This window comes from Xenopus laevis, chromosome 4S, assembly GCF_017654675.1.
Source record: "Xenopus laevis strain J_2021 chromosome 4S, Xenopus_laevis_v10.1, whole genome shotgun sequence".
NCBI classification, from domain to species: Eukaryota; Metazoa; Chordata; class Amphibia; order Anura; family Pipidae; genus Xenopus; species Xenopus laevis.
In genome coordinates, this window is record NC_054378.1 from 12,502,193 (window position 1) to 12,510,955 (window position 8,763).

Here is an 8,763-nt window from a genome sequence, read left to right on the forward strand (position 1 = left end):
TTCTGTGGCTATAGAGGAAGCAGATCCTGCCATATACAGTTTCAATAAATGTTGGTAAAACAAGTCAACCTCTAGACATTTTGGGGGCCTGAAAAACAATTTGCTGTTGGGGCCCAGTAATATCTAGTTATGCCACTGGTCAGGAGTAGGTAACGCATGCGCATGACATCATTCCATACCGCCAAACTGTCCCGTTTTCTGCAGGACAGTCCCGATTATGACAGCTCAGTCTGTAGTTCCCAGTTTCTTACTGAAATGTCTCGACTTTGACTCGAGAAAAAGGCACAACGTTTCTGAAGCTTAATTAAAATAAGAGACTTTTGGCAGAGAGCCTAGAAAAGGGAGCAGCTGCACTTGGATACTTTTGTACCAATTTAAGATAAGATAAGCAAAGATATAATTGTAACTATTTAAGATAAGCAGAAAGTAATATCAGTAAGTGCCCTTGAATTCATGTTAAAGAAGGGGTTCTACTGCCCCTTTAATCGAAATGATATATAGAATTAAAACAACTCATACTAAACCTTGGATATCAAATAATGTCTGGACCTTGATAGCTCTGGGCCTTGATAGCAGTGGTGTGTGGGTCAGTCTGAATCCCATTGGACGCAGGCAACATTCTTGTACAGGCTAAATTACTCACAAAGCCTCTCCTCTCTCTTTCTCTACTCCCTCAGCCCTCCCAGGGACATAGACACGGGGAGCACTAAATGAAGGCATCTCAGGTGTCATCAGAGTTCTAAAGCACCTCCTCAACCTTAGACCGGGTTGGGTTAGGAAATTCCTGGCTGGCCCATCACTGCTTGGCAGGTATTTGTTTTTCTGTGCTTTATTTGTTAGGGGGTTCTTACTCTTTCAGAACAGAATCCATGGAGCTAGGGTCAAATAAACTTTTGTCTCATGTGATCTCCGGTTACCGAATTTCCACGACAGATCACTTCCACTTTTTGTTCCATGGTGGTCTATACACTGTTTATTTAGTCTGGAGCTGCCGCCCACCCTACCCTGTACAATACAGTTTACTAAACCACAATCACAAACAAAATTCAGCAGCCCTCCAAAGTATGTGAACGGGGCCGGATTTATACATAGGGCGCCCCTAGGCCGGGACCACTTGTCCCTTCCCCTGCATCCTTTCCCCCTTTCCCGCCTCCTCCATTCATATTCACGCAAAGTCATGCGCAAGCCTTATATCATTGAGTCTGGAGCATGAATCCCTGCATGTCCCCCGTACTTCTGAACCCTAAAATTCTGCCTTTGTGGCCTTTCCACAGATCTGAGCCTGCATGCGACCCACTGTAATGGCTGTCATCATACAACATTCATTGTAGCTACAAGCTGTTGCTAAAAGGGTCAAACATATCAGAAAGAGCCAACATTTAGGGGGAAATTATATTTGTCTGATCGAGAAAAAAACATCAACTCGATTTTTTTTTTCTATAAATCAGTAGGGATGCACCGAATCCAGCATTCGGTTTGGGATTTGGCCAGGATTTTGGCCTTTTTCAGCAGGATTCAGATTCGGCCAAATCCTTCTGCCTGGCTGAACCAAATCTGTATCCTAATTTGCATAAGCAAATTAGGGACGGGGAGGGAAATCGCGTGACTTTTTGTCACAAAACAAGGAAGTAAAAAATATTTCCCCCTTCCCACCCCTAATTTACATATTAGGATTAGGATTTGTTTTAGTGTTCAGCCGAATCTTACGCAAAGGATTCGATTCGGTAATCGGCCGAATCTTTCTCGGAGGATTTGGGGGTTTGGCCAAATCCAAAATAGTGGATTTGGCGCATCCCTATAAAACAGCCCATTCATTTTCAGGGAATAGGGCCAAAGTAGTTATACTCCATGTGCCAAAAGAAGCCTTTGTGAGCTTACTGACTATTCCCAGATCTAGAGTCTATATCACTGCTGACTCACAGGCCCCGGCATTGCCTTTCCTCATTCAGCGAATTAGTGATTATACCATGGGCACAGCATGTTCACAGGTTGGTGGTAGAGTCGCCTTCCTATAGTTTTATCTTTCTTCCCTATTAATGTGGTTGTTCACCTTTAAGTTAACTTTTAGTATAAGGCAGAGAGTGATATTCTAAGACAATTTGCAATTGGTTTTCATTTATTATTATTTGTGCTTTTCGAGTTATTTAGCTTTTTATTCAGCAGTTCTCCAGTTTGCAGTTTCAGCAATGTGGTTGCTGGGGTCCAAATTATGTTCTTACCATACCCCAGAATCTAGTTTTGAAAAGAGGTTTATCATTTTCCCCTGTGCATGACATTAGCCCATTCACCTTGTATAAAGATCTCTTCATATTCTGGGCAAGTCCTGGTCAATCCCCTCCAGGTCCGGACTGAGAATTAAAATAGGCCCTGCCATTTAAGTACACAGAGGCCCAAACAGCCTCCACCAGCCCACAAAATAGTCACTTTCAATGGCACCTTATAGCAGCCCCTCTGGCAATTGCCAGAACCCACAGAATGCCAGTCCGGGCCTGATCACCTCATGGCCATCTCTGATTCCCAGAACCCCCATGATTTGGCCTACTCGTCTGTAAGCAGCACTCAGGAACAGATATCATTAGACCAAGCGATCAGTGATTTACAAGATCTGCTATTAGAACAAACCAAACCAACCCAATCACTTAAACCCAAGAGTAGGTTTATGCCCAGTAAAAACACCAGTTCTACTGTAACTACATTTGGGGAACTTGTGATGAGAGAGTTTATGTGTATGCCCAGCCCGTGTACCACAGATAACATTATCTATATGCTGACTTGCCCATGTAGTAAGATCTACATTGGCAAAACCAATAGGCCTTTTAAAAAACGCCTCCTGGAACATGTGTCCAGTATTGAAAATGCACCAGAATGGATAAAAAATAACCGTCAACAACCACCAGTTACTCGTCATTTTCTAGAATCTCATCAGAACTCCAGTACTAATCTCAAAGCCATGGGTCTTTATAAAGTCTCCCTGGGGATTAGAGGTGGAGACATTGAAACAGCGCTATTATCTAAAGAAAGCGAGTGGACTTTTCGAATGAATGCATTAGGCCCAATGGGACTGAATGAGAGTATCATCATGAATATATTCATTTGAAGAGGAACTATCCATCAGTCTTTCATTTTTTTCAACCTCATTTGATACAATTATGTGGATTAAGTATCCATTTAAAATAGCTACTGTTTTTGGGATTTGCCACCTTCACTACTGTGAATCATTATAAGTGACACATATCACTCTTAGTTATTTTCCTATCTTCTCTGCCTTATACAGCGGTACTATTTCAGAATCGCTTGGAGGCTTGCGCTATATATATTATGTTTTTAATACACCAAATTGGGACATTCTTTCTTAGAATAAACGATAGTTATGATTACTGTATTTTCACACCATGGCCTGAGGCCACGCTGATACATTAGCAGTGAATACATTCTTTATGGCCGCACAAGGAGGGTAATGAATGTTTGGTTCAATCCAGATGTAACACTGGTATCCCCCTATAGTGGATTCGTAGGACCTTAATGCTAATTAAGGCAGTCGCAGTGACTGCATAAGGGAGCACAGTGGATCCTCCTCCTCCGTTGTATGATTGGCCGGTTTAAATCTCAACCGTCCTCTGTGTGTCTATATATATGGGTAAGCCTCCGGCAGCCGGTAGCCTTTGACAAAGCCTGCTGCGTGCAGGTGAAACGCGCGTCAGATGCTTTTTAGATTCTGTTAGGCAGGGGGTCTGAACAAATACAGGCGCACATCGGGTATTGCTCGACAGCTATACTAGGAGGGAAGCTCTGTGGGTGAAAGGGTGGGCTGTTCAATTGGAGCTTGTTTCTGGGCAAGAATATACTCTGTTCATGGCACTATCACCACTTGTATTTAACTCTCTCTAGCCAGATTGCTGGGAGGGCTTAACGGAGGGTGAAGGGGTTGTTGTTAGATTGGGGTTTGGCAGTGAACCAAACGTAGCGGGACAGATGTGTCTGATACCCACTTCTTTCCATATGATCAGATAATGATCTTTATTTCTACCCTGTTATCACTCTAAATACTCCATTATAGACCTAACAGGTCAGTTCTATACCCACCTCTAGACCTACACTTCTGGTATAACCCACGTTTAGTAGGCTCATCCCCCTGTTCCTAACTTTATTTTAAATAGTTCTTGGATCTACCACAACATATATATTTTTTAATCAGTTTGCATTAAAAGTTAAGTTTTATTTGGTTCTTGGATAGGGATGTCGCGGACTGTTCGCCCGCGAACTAATTCGCGCGAACATCGACCGTTCGCGTCCGCCGAATGTTCGCGAACGTCGCGCGACGTTCGCCAATTTGGGTTCGCCTTAGCTGGCGCTTATTTTTGCCCTCTCACCCCAGAGCAGCAGATACATGGCAGCCAATCAGGAAGCTCTCCCTCCTGGACCACCCCCACACCCCCTGGACCACTCCCCTTCCATATATAAACTGAAGCCCTGCAGCGTTTTTTCATTCTGCCTGTGTGTGCTTGGAAGAGCTAGTGTAGGGAGAGAGCTGTTAGTGATTTGAGGGACAGTTGCTAGTAACTTTGCTGGCTAGTAATCTACTTGATACTGCTCTGTATTGTAGGGACAGAACTCTGCAGGGATTTGAGGGACATTTTAGGTTAGGTAGCTTTGCTGGCTAGTAATCTACCTTCTACTGCAGTGCTCTGTATGTAGCTGCTGTGGGCACTGCTTCTGATCTCATCTACTGACTGCTGCCTGTAACCCAATAGTCCTTGTAAGGACTGCTTTTATTTTCTTTTTTGTTTTTTTTACTTTGCTACTGTAAGAGCCCAGTGCTATTAGTCTAGCTGTGTTGGGGAGTGGGACTGGTGTGCTGCTCCTCCTAGTAGTTCACCACTACCAGCACCAACCAGAGTCAAAATTGTTACAAAGTATCTTATTTGCACCTGTTAGCTGTTCTGAGCTCTCTGCCAAAAGCTAATTAAGTTAGAAACTGTTTTTTTTCTGGCTGTTCAGTTCAGAGAAAAGAGGGACTTTCCAGTACAAAAGATGGACAGGGGGTTGAGTGGTCAAAAGAGGGACAGTTGGGAGGTATGCAAGTGCCACCTAGCTGTGTGAGCTTTTTCACATTCTGTCTAAATAACAATAATAATTCCGTGTCCGTAAACATCACCTGAGTGATGTTTTTACAGCAGCAATAATATATTCCGTACCCACTACTGTATACGTTGCCCTTGCAGGCATTGTTTGCCCAGTCTTTAACCAAGTGCCACCTAGCTGTGTGAGCTTTTTCACATTCCGTGTCCAGAAACATCACCTGAGTGACGTAGTGTGATTTCTGCCCTTTACAGCACAAAACGCAGCGCTGTGTCAACAATGTATTTTTCAGATACATTTTTGCCCTTGATCCCCCTCTGGCATGCCACTGTCCAGGTCGTTGCACCCTTTAAACAACTTTAAAATCATTTTTCTGGCCAGAAATGTCTTTTCTAGCTTTTAAAATTCGCCTTCCCATTGAAGTCTATGGGGTTCGCGACATTCGCGAACCGTTCGCATTTTTTCCCGGAAGTTCGCGAACATGTTCGCGAACTTTTTTTCCGACGTTCGCTACATCCCTATTCTTGGAGTCCTCTGATCCTAGGATGGGGCGGTGCAATCTTTAGGGTTAGCTTTTCCCTTCATTATCACTATTTCCATAACCCTGCACACTATCCATTGTTTCTCTCACTTGATGGGCGGTGCTCCCTTATCTATATCTATTCACATAGGGTCCAAATTACCCTAGCAACCATGCACTGATTTGAATCAGAAACTGGAATCAGAAGAACAAGTCAGAAAGTGTCAGAAGAAGAAGGCAAGGCCTTTTAATTATACAGCCTGTTTATCCCACACTTGGGGGCAAATTTACTAAGGGTCGAATATCGAGGGTTAATTAACCCTCGATATTCGACTATCGAAGTAAAATCCTTCAACTTCGAATATTGAAGTCGAAGGATATACCGCAAATCCTTCGAATCGAACGATTCGAAGGATTTTAATCCATCGATCGAACGATTTTCCTTTGATCAGAAATAGCTTAGAAACCTTATGGGGAAGGTTAACATTGGTGCTTGGTAGGTTTAAAGTGGTGAAGTATGTAGTCAAAGTTTTTTTTAAAGAGACAGTACTTCAACTATCGAATGGCCGAATAGTCAAACGATTTTTAGTTCGAATCGTTCCATTCAAAGTAGTAGTCGAAATAGCCAATTTGATGGTCGAAGTACCCAAAAAAAAACTTTGAAATTCAAAGTTTTTTTTACTTCGAATCCTTCACTCGAGCTTAGTAAATGTGCCCCTTAGTGCCCATAGGCTCAGGTCTTTGCACTCCAGAATAAAGTATAGTCCAGAATGCATGAGAAATTTCCATTCCTCCCTGTCTTATAATGAACTCGGATGCTTTTTTAACCATTTATAAGCGTTATATTTAATGCTGTTTTTATGAAATTCCAATAATGATTTGATAATCACATAACATTTGCTTTTCTAGTGTGTAATAGGTTAAGGGTATTGTGATTTGGGTCCCACTAGTAATAAAGTTTATGATTTTATAAACCTGAGCTTAAAATGACTGTGTTTTTGGTGTGGGCACTTTGCCTTTTAACTTTTTAGACCATGTACTGTATTTTCAGTATCTACAACTACGCCATACTCTATAAACCCAGTTTGGCCGGTCACAGATTGTTATATCGCCAAATCGGCTGAATAAATGCTACTTCTTGTTAAGCAACCCCCCCCCACACACACAACCTCCTCTAGGAGAATTATACACTTAATAGTCCAGGGGTGTCCCTGCCCTTATCCCTGAAATATGCAAAAAAATCTTGATTCACCTTGATTTCCTGATAAGTGAAATAAAATGATCCAATTCCGCTGTCTGCACAGTTAACAACACACAGGTTACACTTAAAAACCCCAGAGGTAAATGATATATGTCCCAAATGTAAGCGTTCCCTCCCCTGCCACCTTTATACAGCTGGTGTGGCAATGCCCTCACATACACCAGTTGTGCCCCAGATGACAGATGTTATTAGCCAAACCCTGCCTCTTATTATCCTCATGGAACAATTCATTTGTTTTGCTTAACCAAGTTTCAGAAACTGCTCCCACAAAAGTCAAGGGGCAAATTCACTAACCTCCAAAAATTCACCAGCGACGACTTCACTCACATCGCAACACTTCGCCAGGCGAAAATTCTCCAGGAAAACGCTAATTCACTAAAATGCAAAGTTGCGTCCAGGGTGCTGAACGATGGTGAATTTTCGCTAGTGAAAGTGAAGTGCGCTAGTGTTGGCTAATTTGCATACAGCGAGAAGTTACATTTAAATGGACGTATATGTTGCAGGAAATATATTACACTACAGAAGCCCAGGGAACTTTAATAAAAGAAAATAGAGTTGTTATATTGCCCTACACATGAGCCCAGTGTATAGTTTATGTGCCATATGGTAGGAAATGTAGGGGATAAGCCGGGTACCGTAAAAAAATTTACGCTCTTTTGCAGCCTATCACCCTGAAAAACTGAAAAGTCCTATCTATCTATTGCACTTCGACTGGTGCATTTGCGTAGTTACGTCCATTCGCAAGAGCGGAAATTAGGCATTAGAGTGCGAAGAAGCGCTAGATTCTATCTCCTTTGCTAGCAAATTTATGCCAGCACCCGTTAGTAAATCGGCGAAGTACCGAAATGATGCAACGCTGGCGAATTTTCACCAGCTTTAGTCACTTTGCCCTTTAGTGAATTTTCCCCCATGGTACTGAGTTCACTTCTCACTGCCCCGTAACTTTCCCTCCCCCTATCACTTTCCAGCCCCACTTTCTCTTACCTCCTGCCCTTGCTGGGGGGAAACAATGTTACCCAATAAATTCACACACAGACTGGATTAGGCTGTTATTCTGTTTATTTTGTTAATTATTTGCCAGTCAATATATTTATAGCAATAAATAATTCGTAAAAGAAATAAGTCATCATCAGCCAAAGGTTACTGGGCTAGAATATGAAGTATGAATAAATTGAATGGAATAATGTTAAATACAAAGAGGACAAATCAGATAATTAATCGAACACATTCATTTTACTTTCCTGATCATTTATCTGACAGTCTTTTAATACTACTGTGCATGTCGTTTTATGAGCCAAGACAGGAGAACAGGAAACAATACAATCTATTTCCATTTGTTAAAGGGGTTGTTCAGCTTCAAACACTTTTTTAAGTTCAATTGGTTTCAGACAGTTCATCCAAAATAAAGACTTTCTCCAATTACTTTCTATTTTATATTTTGATCGTATTGAAGTGTAAAGTTTCATGTTTCACCTCCTAAAGCAGCTCTGGGAGTGGGGGGGTCGCTGACCCTGTAACTAAATTGATACATTCAGTTGATACATTCTTTTTATCTTTGTCCCTGCTGAGCAGAATCCCTGAGTTTCAATAAAGGCAGCTGTTAGAATTGATACAATAGTTGCTAATTTATCGCAGATTCTGCTGAGAAATGTATCAACTAAATGGAAAGCAATCGAAAAAAGTCTTTATTTCTGGGAACAATCTGAAAGCAACTCCAGTGATGGGTGAATTTGTCCCATTTGGCATCGCGGAAAAATTCGCAAATTTCCCGGGAAATGCGAATTTTCCAAAATCCATACAAGAGGAAACTTCAATCGATTTTGGGAGACTGGAGCGACACGTGTTTTACCACCAGCAATTCACATTATTGCCTATGGGAAAGCTTTTTACTGGAGAGTGCAGA